Raw genomic sequence first — 19,022 nt, 5'->3', positions numbered from 1 at the left:
ATAAGTAATGATGTAATGAATATAAATTGCTCACCCTAAACCTCCAATATATGGAGAACAATCCTGCCTCCGTGCCACATAATTTTGTCTGGGGGAGAGAGATTAGTAACAGCACAGTTTGCTTGCCCTTGATGCACTTGATTGCTTATTTCTTTGCTGTGTTAAAAAACAGTGTTGACATAACCATAATTTAGTGTAGAATTCATGAAGATTTATTGTTAACCACACTGTCACTTCTGTCATGTTTTACAACACATTTAAACAACAAAAATTATGAGGGAAATGTGCAATAATTTTCTATAAGATGTAATTGTAAATGTTGTCTATAAATAGCATATATTTATTTGAAAGTAAATGATTCAACTAGATTTTTTTGAATTTAGTACAAGTAGTAACTTTACAAGTCACAGGGAGTAATATAAAAATACTAAATACCATTACTAAATTCCTATTTACTTGTCAATGTTTTAAATTGGTTATCACCAGCACTTACCATAGCTCTGCAAGGTAGGTGATGCCCCTGTCATACATAACATATGAAGTTCAATACTCTCTCCAAATAATATAAGTAAATAAATACTGGACATGAAGAAAAGACATTATTTACAGATGTTACAATTATCTACATAGAATAATCGAAGAAGTTAACTGGAAAACTTTTACAACTATTATGATAGTTCAATATGTCTGCCAGACATAAGATAAATATACAAAAATCAATAGGTTTCCATTTCCAAAATAAAGAAGAAAATCATATTCATATTAATATAAAAAGCCTTAAACTTCCCAGCAATGAACTTAATGAAAAATTCAAAAGACAAGTAAATCTATAAATTTCATTGAATGAATAGAAAATCTGAATCTATGGAACAAACTTTTAATGTTATTTTTGTAAACATTTAAGCAATCCTCCTGTTAATCTATACATTTAATATAATTGCAATCAAGATGAAAATTTGGTGGGGTGGTAGTTTGGGGGAAAAGCTAAAACTTGAGAACATAATGCTCTTATCAAACCAGAAAAACTGTACAAGGAGAGCCATTGAATTCTTCACATAGTTAAACATTGTGATACTGGGGCCAAAACAATTAGAATAAAGAAGCAAAATAGAGAATCTATCCAGAAAGAGATTTGTTTCTACATAGAATTAAACACATGATAAACACAGCATCTAAAAATCAATGGGAAATGATGAAGTTTGCAGTAAATTGTGTTTTAAAGCTGGATGTTGATGTCTGTTTGATATTCAGAGAGACCAAGTAAATAACCCAGGTAACAAGTTAGAAAGTAAGTAGTAACTAGCTTTGAATACCTCTAAAGAACATACTTTAAACACTGCATTTCACTATTTCTCAAAGTCTGCCTTAGATACCCTGCACAAGTCCTCATAGAGAGAGAAGGAGCAAGTTTTCAGGTGAGTAAAGTGAATTCAGAATAGCTAAAAGACTGCCTCTGGGTTATCCTGATAGTGGTGGTGGTGATGATAGAACTACACCTTTAATTCATAGCTCATGCAAATTCAAAATTTAATATTCTGTTTCATTTCTAAATTTGCCATAAAATGTGTTTCTAGATCTAATTTCCAGATTTTTCATTAATTCAATCAAACTACTTGATCTTTTTTGAGCATCCCTATTAATACACATATTCAGCTGTGATCTAGATAAAAATGTGTCTAATATTTAATATCTATAAAGCATTTGTGGAGGTGAATTCATAGGTTCTGAGATGTGCTTTCCTCCATTCCAAAACATCTCATTTAGATCACTAAGGTATAAAATTTTGTTGTAACAGCTTCAACTTAACTGTGAAAACACATTATTTCTGAAAACATAAAGACTATATAATATTCGTCAGGTATAGCTATGAAGAAAATATAATAATGCAATAAAGCGAGTGCTTCTGGTGGGGATGGAAGAAGAAAGTTTTGGTTTAATAAGAATAATAAGGAAAGACCTCCTTGAGGAAGTGTCAGTAGAGTTTATTATAATGAGATTCAAGTAGTCATCCAAGACCTAAAGAAAAAGAGTTCAAGAAGAACCACTAAAATACAAGTATAAAAGCCCCGGGGTTTATATGGAGTAAGCTTGTTCCACATCTGAGGGTAAAGAAAAAGAAAACTGGCATAATAGCATCATAAACTGGGGTGGGAGCTAGAATATGATGCTCTCAGACAGGGAATCAAAGACTGGTACACTCAGTGCCCCATAGGATATGATAACACATTTGCAACTCAAATAAAAATGAAAGAAAAGTCAAAGAGAATCTATGAGAACCATGTGTAACAGTATAATGACAACACCATGCCTAACTGTTCCACAGGGAAAACGATATCCTAACATAGACAGGGTAGGTGAAAATCTAGCTAACCCTTCATTTTAAAGAAAAACAGAAGTTCAGCCGATTTAGGCTCCATGTACTCCACTAGTTTTTGTAAAACCTCATAATTTTGGTATTGGAATAAATATGACTTAAAGTTAGGTAAACTTGAAATGCCAATATTGAATGGAACTGATAAATAATATCTAACCCAAATGTCTCTCTTTAACATATTTGAAAAGTGTCCATTGGGAGTTAACAGGAAGAAATAGTTAGAGTTTTAATCAGGGAAGATGTCAATGCAAAAGACAACTAATTGGTATCAAATATTTTAAAATATAAATGAATACCTCCCACTTAAAGTATCTAGATAATTCTTCTAAGTCCTTCTTGATCTAATCTTTCTCTCTAAAACACTGTGTCTTATTAAGCTAATGAAGAGTAATATTTACATTTCCTCAATAATATTTTCAAAATGCTCTTCTGTCTTTCTATTACTTACTACACTTCACATCAAGGAAAATGTTTCCCATAAGCATTATTTTGGGGTTTCTTTAAAAGTTACATCTGTATATATTTAATTCAATTCATAGAGGAATAAACACATTAAGCACTATGATCTATGATAGAGATTTAAGAGTTATAAATGTAATAAGAAAATGCATAAGTAATTTAATGAGCATTCCAACAGTGAAAGGTAAAGGCTGTCACTTATGTAGTACACTAAAAAACTAACTCTTCATAAAAGACATATAGATCTATTCAATAAGAGTGTGTATGCATTTGACAAAGATTATGCTAGTTGAAAACACTGCTTTCTTTCATATTGATTTTCCACTGCCTAAAACTTATATGATGTCTTAATTACTTTCATATGTTTATCTGAGATTTTTCACACAAGTATTAAGTGCTCCATGAATGATTACTTAATTGAATTGAATGGAATCACACTATCATTTTTTGTGAAGTAGACTTCAACATCACATTGAATCTGGTATTAAGATGTCTTGTTCAGGAACTGCTAGAAAGGACACATGGACAAAACCAAGGGGAGGGTGGAAGCAATGGAGGGAGGTGGGTTTGAAGGACGTGGGGGGAGGGGTGGGGAGAAAATACAACTGTAATTGAACAACAATAAAATAATTTAAATACAATTTTTTAAAAAAGATGTCTTGCTTCAAACTCAAACCCAGTGCCTTAAGAAACAAGGCACTGAATTGTGACTGAATCCAGTCACTTGATAACTGAATTATTCAAAGGATTTCATTATTATGAGAAGGTTCAATTCAAATATTGAACTCTAAGATAATTAGAGGATCCCTATGCTAGTATTATCATGATGTTCCAGTTTGCAGTCACACTTCTCAGGGATACTCACATGCAAAAACATATAGTAATGATTTTAATCAATGCATATGTCAAGTCTAAATCTTTGTTCCTGTTGCTCTGTGTCTTCAACAGAGTTGACTTCTAAAGGGGAACACTGGAAAAGGTAAGCATGTAAACTCAGCATCAGGAAGTATTCCAAATAAATGCCAATATCATTTTTTAAAGCAAAATATTTCTTAAAGACTGTTAAAAGATTTATTTTGACCTCACATTTGCTAATCACACCAGATTTTACAGAACACCACCATTTGTTATCTGCAAAGCAAAAGTACAAATGAATAAACTGTATCCAGCCATGTGTATAATCCTCCCTCAGTTGATCTCCGGGGCATTGTACCATAGTGGGAGTGCGACTTTCTCTGCCTCTTCTGTGTAACATAAAAAAGGTATTAACTTTCACTTAAAAAGAAATAATGAAAGAAAGAAAAAGCAGCTGCTGTTTGTACATCAACACCAGGCCTGGAGATTCTATACTGCATCCTAGGAGAAACCAGGGAGCCAAAATAATGAGCTTAAAACCCAGGAAAAAAACAATCTTTGTCTATGTTTCAATTATTCGAAGGCAGTTATGCAATAATCTCATACATGATACAAGCATCTTTCCCTTTGTAAGATGTGCTACTTTGTTTATCCACCCCAGAATTTTGTCATTAATTGTTGTTCAGCTCTTTGTTCAAGATTTTATAGCTTCATCCTCTGATACTTCCAGATTCTCTTTCTGTTTGGGTTTTCTAGCATGTCTTCAGTTGGGTTACATTCAGTTTTCCACTTTTATATTTAGCCTTTGCCTTCATCTTTCTTCCCACCTAATGCATATGAAATCATTTATCTCTTCATATTTCTATTCAGTCTAAGTTCTGATTTTGTGTGTAGATTTCTTGTCTTTTAAAAAGAAAGTGTGGTTTCTCTCATTTTCCCATAACTCATTAAAATGTCTGAATTTCTTTCCCAGTACTTATAATCTTCTTTATTATATCTTCTTCTTTATATCTTCTTATATCTTCTTTATAAGTACTTATATCTTCTTTATTACTGAATAGTACAAAGCATCACCTTGAAAGAGATTTACTTACCAATGTGCTCTGTCTTAGCAATGTATTTCCAGTTTGTTCTGAAATCAGATGCATATTAACCAAGTAGTGTCATTAGAAAAATTACTTTATTGCCAATAATAAATATCAGCTGACTTCTGAAATTCTGATGGCAGGCATTTGATTACAAGTCATTTTTGGCAATTTATGATGAAAAAATACCACAATTTCTATAATAAGTAAAATTTTTGAAAGGAAAAGCTAATTAAGTCAAATGTGCATTTCTCCTAAAAGAATGAAGACTATATTTAATTATATACAGCTTTCCTCAATGAGATAATTACAAATAGCACCCCAAGTTACACTTTCTATTGGATGTTTTCTGAACTGAATTTAATGAATTTCATGGTTATTTTTATTATTGCTTTTATTTCATTATCATAATTTGCATTATTTACATTTGTATGATTATTTACCTAAGCTTTCTTGTAGACTCTATTCACAGTACATTAACTTTTACACTATTCACACTTCAGTAACTTTTGGCCCTCGAGAACAAAAGGTTTCAAACTCTATTCAGTGATCCATGACCAACATGAAAAAATGGCATTCACGTGTATAAATATTCTCATACGGGTATAAGGACTGGATGGACACCCTCCCCACTATCACACATCTTGTAATTATAATTCATAATGATAGCTGTTCATTCATCTATAATATATGCATAATAGATGTTTACTATATATTTGGGATATATGTAGTTTTGCAAGTATATTATCCACCTCTTTTTTCTCCCATTCAGTAAATCATTAGCAGAATGAGAATGAGTTATGGGAATAACCTTGTCTATACTCAAATTTATTTGAAAAGAAGTAAATCATTAAAAACATTGGCACTTAACTATTCCTGGGTGCAAATTACTTGGGACATACTTCAGAGGGGATCATGATGTCTCATGAGCCTGAGAACTGCTAACCCAGGGTTTCATTTCAAACCCAGCAGAAGTCAGGGGGTCCCACTCATAATGATATAAATTCTAACAGTGGTGAGAGTCAGGCTACATGAAGTCTTTGTGGTAGGCAGACTATCGACTCCCAGGGATAATGACTCCCAGATGATGCCCTAATCCCTGGGATTTGGGAATACGTTAAATTTACATGGCAAGGGGATTTAAATGCTTGAGATGGGAGATTATAATGGATTTACTGGGGCAGCCCAAGGTGATCAAAAGGGTATTTATAAGGGAAAGAGAAAGGCAGGAAGCTCAGTGTTAAAGATATGAGAAAGGAAGGAGATATAGAAGAGAGGGGACTGGGAACAAAGCCGGGAAATGTGGACAGCCAGGAGAAGAAGCTGGAAAAGACAAAATGGATACTTTTCAAGGGCCTCCAGAAGGAATGCAACGCTGTTGACACTGATTTTGACCTAGTGAAACCCATTTTCGACTCCTGACTTCCAGAGCTCTGAGAAAACAAACTTGTGTTGTTTTAAGCTACTAAGGGTAAGCATTTGTTATGGCAGCAGTAACAACAGTCTTTAGGTGGGGATGGTACATTAATATACATTGAATATGTCTCTTAAAGCATCTGACTCCCTGCCTCATAAGAACTTAGTTGACAGTGACTTAACTACAGTCCTCATTCAGTGAGATAAGAGTATTTGCTTCGTATATATGGTGATTTAATTGTCCACTTCATGAAATCAGAACCACTTCATGAAACCAAATCATTTGGTTTCATTCTTCCTGTTTTCCCCTACCTGCTTCATAAAATAACTCAATGAAACCAAGGGTCCTTACGATTTTGATTACATTAGCTTTAAATCCTAGCTCTAGAAATCATATGGCTTGCTCTGAATATATGCCCCTGGGAGACCTAGTCTACCTCCCTGATAATTAGCAACCCCGGGGGCAGCAGAGGACAATAGCCTGGAACTGACTCAGGATCACAAAGTCCGGTCTCAGACAGGCTAAAGATAACATCGTAGGTTGTGTTTCATCTTCTGAGCCCTAAGGTGGAATAATCTTTCCCATGAAACTAAGAAGAACACTGGAACAGTTCTCAGAACTGTCCTCAAGACAGGAAGAAGTGAGTTATTCGCTTACCTCACCTCCAACCAGACAACTCCCAGCACCACCCCAAGTCCATAACCCACGGTATCTTGTGATTTTTGCCCTATATAGTCAAAAACCTACAGGCCATTGCAGAATTTGGGCTTTTGAGCATTAGTTTCTCATTCTTTTGGATGGTGCTAATTACAATAAAATAGCTACTCATTCTCCTCAGCAATTCTCAGTGTCTAGTGTTGGCTCTGCTAGTGCTGGGTAGACACACTTTTTCCACGTGATAACATTAATGAATAAGAATACATAAAAATTTGAGTACATTAGAAGAGAAAGTGAAAAGTAAAGAATAGAAATGAATGATATTATTTGCTTTAAGAATAAACTAATTAGTATTGGTTACATTAATTTTATTTAGCAACTTTAACTTAAGTATATACATTTCCATAGTGATTATCACTTTTTTTTATTTTTATTTTAATTGTTGTTCAGGTACAGTTTTCTGTGTTTTACTCCCGTCCCAGCCCACCCCCCAGCCCTCCCCACCTCCCTCCCATTTCCACTTTCCCCTACTTTTTGTCCACGTGTCTTTTATACCTGTTCCTGTTGGTTATCACTTCTATAGAAAACTATATTTATTTAATCAAAACAACTATTTCTAATGTTTCAGGTAAAGATTAATCTCATAGCTTCAATCTTCCACTTTAAAAAGTACAGATTCTTCTAATTTTGCTCTGCATTATGAATTCTGAGTTTTATAATCATTCAACTGAAATGTAATGCAATATAGCACAGAAAGTAAACAATCTCTTTCCAGGTAGTAAGATATATAACATACTTTTACGTTCAAAACGTATCACTTTATATTCCTGTTATAGTCCTACCCAGAAATCCTTAAGTTAAGAAACACATTTTAAAAAGAGAAAAGGTTGTTATACATAATGCAATATACTGGCTGTACATCATTCATGTCATAAAATGTATTTCTTAATAAACAAACCTGTCCTTTACGTGTTAAAGGAACCAACTGAAGGGAACTGTGCAGCTACTTCACCTCCAACGGGGTTGAAACAATGATCCTTCACACGTGATACCAGGTAAACACTCAGAAGACACAAAACACATTGAAATGCTGGGGGAATACAGCTATACTGAGGCCTGTTTCACTACAGATTAGCGGAAAGCCAGATGGAGTTGAGTATTTAATATTATATTATGTTACACTTAAATTCATATCTAAATATGATTAAGAACCAGAAGGGCATGGCAGTTTCCCTATAACCTATGTCACCATTATGTTAAGCAAAAGGAAGCTATTGTTTTGATAAAACCATTGCATCTTAACACATTAAGTTTGTGAATCAATCAACAAATATTAATCAGAGTGATTACTATATCCTAGGCACTCTAAAATGCAGTAGAAAGTTGCAAATGAGGAGTTTTCAATAAAAGCAAATAAGAGAAGGAGCCAGCCTTGTTGTTTTATAATCCAATTGTTGAGAAGGCTATGAATAAAATATGTCAATACAATTGTTGAGGACTATGCTGCACATTTTGTGCAAGAAAAAAAACCCTAATATTCTGCTATAAAGTTGAAAACTGTTTAAAAAAAGTGGATTGTTGAACTATGTTTACAAAAGAATAGTATAAAAAAGTATATTTAACTGTCTCATAATGTTGAAAAAGCATCAACTACTTGTTTAGACTCTATGATATTAAGTAGAATTAATATCATTAATATTAATAGTTAAGAAACATCACCAGCTTCACTAAAAATCATTAACTCCAGCATCTGAAGCAGTGTACCAACATTTCCCAACAGTTAGGTACAGCTGAACTTCGACAATGCAGTAAAATACTATACTTCACACTTGACCATACATTCCTTTCATTTCTGCCTAGTTGCTACAGGGCACGGCTATTCATATCTACAAAGCCTATTGGATTTACATGTGAGGGGAGAATGGATTGAAATGAAGGTTGTATCACAAGAGAAGGCAGGGAGCACAATAGAACAGAACAAGGGAATGATTGTCTGAGGCACCTCTCTCGTACATTGCATGGGTTGGGAGTGTCCAGTTCTTTTTCAGATATTTATCAGGGGCAGTTAACTATCATTCTTTTTGTTGTAGAAAATAAATGGATAGGGGTGGGGCAAGATGTCATGAGTAGGGCAGAAAGTTATGTGTGGAATGAAGGGGGAGGATGATGGGAGGGAATAATTTACCAAGGTTCTTTAAATCATGCAAGCTAATGACCTTGCACATTTTATTCACACGTACCCTTTGCAACCTCCACAGAGACTTAAAAACTTGTGACAATGTCAGAGTCTTCTGAAAAGATTAACGTATAATGCCTTCTGAACTCAAAATTTAAAACTTATCAAAATAAATGTTAAGTCTTTTGATACCTTTGTAGAGGGATGGGAAAAGGTATTTGTGGCTGTAATTTTTGGTTTTCAAATTACATGTTTTATAAACACATGTTTTATAAACCAACATATATATCCAAATGTGTAAGTAAATATAAGCAAGAAACAGAGAATACAACTGGCTTTTCTGACCAACATATAAGTCAGTGAAATTTAACAATAGCTCAGAACATCTCTATAGCAATATATAGAAGGATATTACTGAGGAAATGAATATTTAATTGGAGACCAGTTAGAACCTATTATCATTGTAATACATTCAGATCTGTATATTCACATATAAATTTTAATGTGTTTACATACACCAATGCCTATCGATAAAGTTTAGAACCAACATTTGAAACTGCATCTTAGAATATAAATTCACTCTAAGTTTACAAATATTTGAACAATTAATTTCTTTCAGTAAGACAGGTCCACATACTAGAAATATTAAAATAATTGAGGAAATTAAAGAGTAATTTTAAAACTGAAATATGCAAGACAAATCACAACTATTTATATATAAGAAAATATAAAAGGTAGCATAACATTGTCCTCAACACTACACAATTTGTAAGAGAAAATTTTAATTCTTTACCATACTTGTTAGTTTATTGGAACAAACTCAGATTATAAAATGAGATAAGACTGTTCAAATTCCATCTCTGATATTTCCTAGTTATGCAACCTAGGGCAAATTGCTTAACATGTCAGAGCTAAGTAATTTCAGCTATAAATAAACAAATAAATAAATAAATCCAAGAATGATATTTACCTACCTAGAGCATTGCATGAGGATGATGTAACTGCATAAAATGTTACATGACGATAAAAGGATCAAGCATATAACTGTATAACTGTTAGTACTCACTTCTTCTCCTCACCCCATTCTCCTGTTCACTCTAACTCTGGAAGTCCATTTTGAAAAGAGGGACCTCTACCAATTTCCCATTTGAGGTCTTTGAGGTCTGTGCAAAGGACTGTAGAAGATAAACAAACTCCTTCTGCCTTCAATAATTGAGCTATTTTGAAAATACACAAAGGGCTGTACCTATAAATTGTACTTATATTAGAGCAAGCAAAAGAATTTCCCAAAGCAGGTAACATGTGATTGTTTATTAAGCTCAGTGTGTTTGTCTTGTTTTTAAATGGGTTTCATATTTTTTTATATTTTGTTGATATCCACCAAACATTGATATTAGTCTATGTTTTGTTTTTGTGAGATTTGTGATAAGTAATTTGTCATTTCTTCATATAATAAACAATTTATACTTTCTATTGTTCCATAAGATTGTTGTATCAGAGCTTTTTATTATTGCTGTTATTTTAAAATTTAAAAATAGTTTTACCTAGCTTTCAAAGAAATGTATATTTGAGCACTGCAGAAAGAAACTAGGATTGAGAATACAAAAGGTCTAGTTGACTTTATTCATATTTAGGATATTTAAACCTAATTTTGTCAATCTTTTAAATATTTGACACAGAACAGAGCACACAAGTATTTTCTGCCTATTGCCCAAAATCACTGGGTACATCACAAAATTGCAAAACTTTTATACATCAATGTATACAATACTGTATTTCTTAACTTCTATAACTTACCATGGTGGGGCACTAAAAAGATGACAATTTGTCTTTTTTTTCACTGAGAAGACAGACTAATTTAGGATAATTTTTCTTTCATACAACCCAAAACATGCTGTCAAATTGAAAGATTCAATGACTGCTTAGCATGAAAATGCCAATTTGAAAAGCTAGCTAATATCTGAGAGTCCCTGCCACACTGATATATTTCAGAACAGAATATTTATGCATAAATCCCACACATTTTTAGAATCTGTATAAGAATATGAAAACTTTTGAATTATGAGCTCCTGTAGAAAGGTGAAAATTGATTCAGCAATAAATAATATTTTAATCTATTTCAAAAATAGCTTAAAAGATTCCCATGAGCCTATTATGAGAACTGTTCATTAATCTAAAATTTTAACTTCTAGTAGATATAACCACAATCTATTAACTTCACATTTCTTCCAGCCTTAGCTGCCGGACCAAATCAGCAAACAGGACCAATGTAGTTAGTATTGTGTAAGAACACACTAACAAACAGTGTGAACTTAGTTATTACTAAGACTTAGTCATTACTTAGACTTACTTAGTGAAAAGTAAGTCATTTTCACTTTCTTGGTTTGTCTTCATGTCAACAAAGCAAAGCAGTTGGACTCAATTTCTGTTCAGATCTATTTTGATTCTACGATTCCCTGAGTTTTTCTTTTCTTTCTTGTTTTTTGTAATATAAAACATCAGGAAAAATGACTATCATCTTGGAACTCATTTTATAGGAAAGTAATATGTGCCATACATTTTAAAACAGAATGCAGTGTCAGTATCAAGACACTAAGAAATAATAATAATTAGCGTGGCAAATCTGGTACAAGCTATAACAAATTCTTGCTCCTCCCTCATTTGGCTGTTAAACATTACTCAATGGATCTCGCTCCTCTAATTGACATCAAGGACCTCAGTATATTCATGAAAAACTAAGAACATTAGTTTATACGATGTTATGCTCTCATTCTTCTTCCACCCTCCTGACAATCTGATCACTTTTAAAAGATTGTTGCCCAACACCCAGGTGTGTTTCTCTCAATATTCTGCTTCAAGCACACATTATGCATTTTTCCAGCCCTAAGAGATTCCATGTGTTCACTTGGTTTTAATTATCAACTAGTATCTTGATGATTCCTAGATCTTTATCTCAGGCTCTGAGCCTTCCCCTAAACTACAGTCACATGCCTAGCTGTTTACCAACATGGATTACCAAACAACTCAAAGTCAGGCTAAAAAATGTGTTACCATCCCCCTAATCCTAGTCTTACTCCCATTTTCTCAATCTCTGTAGAAAGCAAGAGTCTCGCCCTGAGAACCGTAACAGACATTTCTGCAATGATGAAATACCCTGCATCCACCATGCCCAGCATGGTAGTGACTATGACACAGGGTTGCTGAGCATGTGAAATGCAGTGAGCAAAGAGCTGAATGAGGAACTGAATACTTGATTGGGGCATTTTGAACGTCTTAACCATTAAAACAGTGTTTGGGGTTGTATTAAATTCCTGCTGATTTCCATTGCCAAAGATGGGAAGGAAGGAGAAAACATTGTAGATAAAACATAAACCACAGAAATGAGAAAATTCTAAACCTTAGATGCACCTTCAATTTATTTTTTATTGAATTGCATAGAAAAATGAATGAAAAGTTAATTTTAGAAAATTTAGTTACAAAGCAATAGAGAATACCAGTGTCTAACTTCTCCCTTCAGAATAAAACAAGTATTGAAGCAACATGTTGTTAAAAATATCACACGTTCATTTGTTTACTTGACAAATATTTACCAAGCACTTGCTAGGTTCATGGCACCTTGCTAGGTGCTGGATATTCTGCAAATAAATAAATAAACAGATATCATCTATGCCAGGGGTGTCAAACCCATTTTCACCAGGGGCTAAACCAGCCTCCCAGTTGCCTTCAAAGGGCCAAATGTAATTTTAGGACTGTATAAGTGTAACTACTCCTTAACAGTTAAGCAAGAGCTCGGTGCTGCCACTGGGTAGAAGCAAGGTGCTGGGTGGATAAAACAAGGTCGGGGGGCCCCCGCGAGCCTTGTATTTGCCACCTGTGAGTCTATACCTTCAAATACCTTTAATACAGTGGTTTCTCTACTAAGCTGCCTTTCTTTCTTGGTTTAAAAATTCAAATGTATTTCACACTTGAAAGAGAACTAGGGAAAATGAATCAGGGAAAAACAAACAGAAATATTTTTCTCCTGGGGAAATAGTGCTTTCAAGTAAACTGCAGCACACCTTTATTGAAAGCAGTACTTTGTTTTTATTAAATCGAATGTTGTTTTTTGGTTACTGCAACCTTTTGGAATGAAAGAAAACATAATTTCAAGAAACAGCTTCGAAAGATTTTTTTCTAACTACCTGACAGAAGATGAAAATGGTATAAAGAATGGCAATAAAATATACATTAACAACAACCTATGTAGACATATTTTTAGTTTTATAATCACTACAGCAAAACTATATGACAGTTGTCAGAAAATACGGCATGCCTTAAGTAAGTGTAATATTTTTGGAGTACAAATACTGATGGGATAATAGGATACAAGATTAAGTGACAGGTAGAAGTACAAATATATAAGAGCTGATTAATTATCACAGGATTGTACTCTCAACTGATTATTATTCTTAAGTATAAAAAAGATTGAGCATGCTGTTTATAAATACCGCAGTGTTTCTTTCATTAGTTATCTTCTGTTCAAAAAAATTACTAGGCTGATTATTGTGAAGGTGAAAAAACAAATACTCTGCTAGAAGTATTCAAATACAGAAATAACTCGCAACTAAATAACAAAAAAGAGTACAGTTATTTATACTTAAAATATATAATTTTCAGGGTTTTTAAGGACAATAAATATATTTTAGTTTATTTCTATATATGTGTATATGTATATGTCTATATATATGTATGCATATATTTCTCTCTCTATATATATATACACATATATATACATAGGTCCACAAAGTTTAAAAAAAAATCATTGGCAGTGTGTTCTATAATGTGCTATAAAGAAGAAATTATAAACTAGACTTTTCCTATTATGTAGAAAAACTTGATTATAATGACATTTATTTACTAAAACTAAATACTCCATATTCTAATATATGTAAGTTAAGGTTTTATTATATAAGTCTGCATCACTCATCCACCACAATATTCACTCCCTTATTGGCCCACCAGTGTAAATGTGACAGAAATGTATAATAATCTTCATTCCACCAACTTGAAGGTAGGGTACCTCAGAACACCCTGGTTGCTTTTAATGACCCATCACAGAGTAAATGTTTTTAAATGTGTACATAAGTAACTCCTGAAATTAATTAAAGACTAATTTTAAAAACTACTTAGTTAATTAGTTTTTTGGTTCCAACTATATCAAAATATATGTTAAAGCCTTAAACCACGAATAATCCAAATCAAATCATTAAGGATTTTAGAGTCCTCCCATTACATCCCATTTCTGTGCTCTCCACGTGACAGTTTCGTGGCTCCTCGCCTCACACAGGCAAGCCCCTACACTGCCCTTCCAGTCATTTCAACTCCTCCCTTCCGGACTGCCCCACGTTTGGCTGAATCTTTGTTGACATGTTACCACACAGAGTGTCCCACAGAAATGAACACCCCAAGCTAGACACCAAGGTGATGATGAGTTTTATTTCATTTTAATAACTTTCTCAAGATTGCCTTTGATAGCCCCATAATTAGTGTCATTAAATTGCAACCTGTCAGCCTATTGGCATACTACAGTTTGTCTCTAAATCTTTTATTTTCAAGACCCACATTAAAATGCATCCAACTTTTTTCAATCAACTAGGACGATTTTTCCTTGAATGTATTTTTCTTTGCCTAGAAGTATTTGAGATGATGACAGTCTTGATCCTGAAGATGATTTGAAAAATAGGATGCTGGCGATATCTGTCTCCCTACAGCATTCCAGGAATACTACTGTGTTATTTTTTTTTTTACAATTCTGATGTGGTGACATAATTTCTTGTGATATTTAAAGTATTTGCAACATAATTAACATCTCTTCTGTGTCATAAAGTAACGGGAATCAGCAATTGTTCCTCTTGCCATGGATTCTAAAGCACTTTTCACAGTTTATTTCACCAAGTTTATGAATGCCTACTATGTTTTATGTACACTGCCATGTGCTGAGCATATGGATAAAACAGAAATAAACATTCAGAAAGCAAATAAGCATGAGCAAGGGAGAAAAATCTCAACAAAAACTGTAAAACTAAAATAGGCTTTCAAAGTACCATACGAAGTTAGCTAAGGGACTAATTCATTTACTTCAGGGAGTAGGGAATCAGGAAAAACTAGTGACAAGCATTTTACTTCTAGTTGGGCTTTGGGATTTATGTAAGAATCAATAAGAAACATCTGGTAAAGTAATGTGGAGCAAGAGGAAGAGCAAGGAGGGTATACAGACAAGTAAGTGTATCATTTCTTAAAGAAAACTGAGGACTCCAGTGTGGCAATAACAAAGGCCAATGTAGATACCAAGGAAGAGGAATTGTGAAAAGCAGAATGCAGACCGCTGTGGAGAAAGGACCCGTTAGGTTGTGCCTAGAAGTTTGGACTCGAGTGTTCTCAGCAGTGGAAGCTTTGGTGCAAGAGTCCACACTCAGGTCTGTGTTGGGAAAGTTCACTCATAAACAGTGCCAAATAGGTACATGGGCTAGGGGTTGGAGGGACCAACTGCGGGACAATTGGCTGCTATAACAGTTCCAGCTGGAAACCAAAATTTAAGCAGTAGAACTTAAGAGGGAAAGGAAAAGCTGAGCAGAAGAAGAAAAAGTCTGGGAAACAAAACTTAAAAGCCAGAGACGTGGTAAAACATAATACCCCAATACCAACAACCTAAGAGGTACAAACTAATTATTTTGTTTGTGTCCCCAGCCATTTTCATTCAAGGAGAGACTCAGTTCAATTAGTGACAATTCATGACGCAGCTCAAGAGGTGATGATGGATTCCTGTTTCATATTGTAGAACTACCATCCTACCAATGATACTTGCAAGGACATTGAGAATTTTTCAATTTAAGCTTAATCACCATGTCTAAATGTTAAATATAAAGAAATAAGAAATAAGTAGAAAGGTAATAACTAAATGATGTTCAAACTCTCCCCGAGAGGTAGAACAATTCCCCACTCGCTCCTACAGAATGATACATTCTGTACATAGTGATTGTCTACCAGAAGTCAACACCTCTGGAGGCGGATTACAGAAACCGCCTCCCCTGTCTAACTGGTTGGAATGATTCAGCAAGGATGAGTTTTGCAAGAGAGGATATCAGTAATCCCAGGAAGTCTCGAAATAATGACTCTGCTTATCTTGCGATCCAATCATTTTACCAAAGAGTTATTGAGATGTTTAATTATTACTTTGAAATTAAATAGACACTTTTGTTCTACCTTTATTCATGATTATGTTACATTTTTAAGTAGTTTTCACAATTAATATTGGTATATTTCTTATCTAAGTAGATTTATTTCTTATATGAAACCTCTCTTTCTCTCTCTTCTTATGGATGAGTGAATATTTCCAAGACAAGTTCCATCCCAGTAGAATTATTTTGCAGTTACCTACAGATTTTTTCTTGTTGTTGTTCTTCACATTTGTAAACAAGTACAAGATATTTTTCATAGCATTTGTGAGATTAATACTTCCACATTTCAACATGGACATATCAATTTAGCAACCTGAAGATCAATGGGGGGATAATTTCTTATATTTTCACACTTCAAGGCTCACAGTTTTAAAGTTCTAATTCTAAAAGCATCAACTCGTGTCGACTGGTAATTCACTCTGACATAGCTAGAAGTACCTCATACATTTCAGGCAACTATGTCAGTTTCCTAGAAGAAAGTTTTGAGTCCATCTGCCTAAAATATTTTTTTAGTTACCACCAGAATTTTAAATGTTTCTTTCCTCACAAAATAACAGGTGGTCAATAACAATGTTTGCAAACAGCAATGTTTTACACATAGTAGGCACTGGTCCTGGAGGGGATTATGCTAAGTGAAATAAGCTAAACAGTGAAAGACAAATACAAGTATCTCATTTATATGTAGAATCTAATGAACAAAATACATTGACAAATAAAATAGAAAAAGAGGAATGGATACATGGAACAGACTGATAGCTGGGAGAGAGGAGAGAAGAAGGAAGGACTGATGACAGAAGGTGGGGGGATTAGCCAAAGAACATACATGCATAACCCATGGACACAGATGACAGTGTGCGGATGGCCAGAGCAAAGGGGACTGGCTAGGGCTGTGTGGAAGTGGGCAAAGGGGCAGAAGGGGACATCTGCAATAGTGTCAACAATAAAAATAAAGTTAAAAAATATTTGTCTACATCAAAATTAAAAGCTTCTGCACAGCTAAAGAAAACAGTATCAAAATTAAAAGAGAACCAACTGTATGGGAAAACATATTTGCCAATGATACCTCAGACAAGGGTTTAATCTCCAAAATATATAAAGAACTTACACGACTACACTCTAAGAAGACAAGGAATGCAATTAAAAAATGGGCAAAGGACTTGAACAGACACTTCTCCAAGGAGGACATACAGAAAATCCAAAGACACATGAAACGATGTTCAATATCGCTAGTTATCAGAGAGATGCAAATTAAAACCACAGTGAGATACCACTTCACACCAGTCAGAATGGCCATCATAAACAAAGCAACAAATAACAAGTGTTGGAGAGGTTGTGGAGAAAAGGGGACCCTCCCTAGTGCACTGTTGGTGGGAATGCAGACTGGTACAACCACTATGGAAAGCAGTATGGAACTTCCTCAGAAAACTAAAAATGCATCTGCCTTTTGACCCTGCAATTCCACTGCTGGGACTTTATCCTAAGAACACTAAAACACCAATCCAAAAGAACCTATGCATCCCAATGTTCATAGCAGCACGATTTACAATAGCTAGATGCTGGAAGCAACCAAGATGCCCATCAATAAATGAATGGATCAAAAAACTATGGTACATTTACACAGTGGAATTCTACAGCAGAATGGATCAAAAAACTATGGTACATTTACACAGTGGAATTTCTGCAGCAGAAAGAAAGAAGGAGCTCCTACCCTTTGCAACAGCATGGATGGAGCTGGAAAACATTATGCTAAGCGAAACAAGCCAGGCAGTGAAAGACAAATACCATATGATCTCACCTTTAACAGGAGCCTAAACAACAAAGCAAAGAAACAAGCAAAATATAATCAAAGACACTGAAATAGAGGACAGGCTGACAGTGACCATAGGGGAGAGAAGAGGGAATTTCAGGGGACAATGGAAAGGGTTCATAGGAACAAATTTAAAGGACATATAGACAAAAACTAGGGGGAGGGTGGTAATGGGAAGGAAGTGGGGAGGGTTGGGAGGGACGGCTCGATTGGGAGTAAAAGGGAGAAAACTGTACTTGAACAATGATTAAAATAAAATAAAATAAAATAAAATAAAATAAAATAAAAAAATATTTGTCTAAATTGATCATTTTAAAAATCACTAATGTATTACAATCTATTTAGAAGGGAAATGTAAGAAAAAAAAAACTTAGAAAGGAACATTTAAACTATCACAACTGGGAAATCAGCAGACTATTTGAAATAATATTAGAATGACAATCAAACTAGGTTCTTACATAGTTCTCTCACCATCTAGCTCTAAGATACTGTAAAAGCCACACGATCAAAATGAACATCACTGTGAAGCAGATAGTATTACAGCGCTGAAGAATGAGCACAAGGAGTCCAGAAAATAAGATGCTTTGGTTTGCAACCAAGCACTTATATATTCGCCCTTCTGGGTTCCCTTCCTCATTTTAAAATGACAGAGTTGAAATAAATGGCCTCCTAGTTCCTCACTAGAACATTATAATTTCATGAAGGGGACAATAAGTAATTGCATGATTAAAATTGCTGAAGTTTACCATTTTACCATATGTGAAAAGTGCCTAAGTTTGGTTTTATTTGAAATTTGCTGGGTGGGCAAATATGAACAAACAAATGGAAACACAAACAACAATAGTCACAGGATACCTGTGTGTTGAATACATAAATAAGAAAATGAATGAGGAAGCAAAAATAGAATTACTATAATGAGTGATATTTTATATCTATTATTTGCAATGTGTCTTCCTGCAAATTATGCATGTACCC

At 34.2% G+C, this 19,022-nt stretch overlaps 1 protein-coding gene and 1 long non-coding RNA gene across 7 annotated transcripts in view; one reads left to right on the top strand and one right to left on the bottom strand.

The window, feature by feature from the left end:
* ERBB4 (erb-b2 receptor tyrosine kinase 4) overlaps window positions 1-19,022 on the bottom strand; it is a 970,339-nt gene that overhangs the window by 874,976 nt on the left and 76,341 nt on the right. The window lies entirely within an intron of this gene.
* Window positions 8,784-13,470, top strand: LOC118500003. Its single transcript, XR_004902524.1, has 2 exons — window positions 8,784-10,318; window positions 12,121-13,470. It is a non-coding gene; the product is annotated as an uncharacterized LOC118500003 (long non-coding RNA).

The sequence above is a fragment of the Phyllostomus discolor genome, chromosome 4, assembly GCF_004126475.2.
Source record: "Phyllostomus discolor isolate MPI-MPIP mPhyDis1 chromosome 4, mPhyDis1.pri.v3, whole genome shotgun sequence".
Classification (NCBI taxonomy): domain Eukaryota; kingdom Metazoa; phylum Chordata; class Mammalia; order Chiroptera; family Phyllostomidae; genus Phyllostomus; species Phyllostomus discolor.
This window is presented reverse-complemented; position numbering and strand designations above follow the sequence as displayed.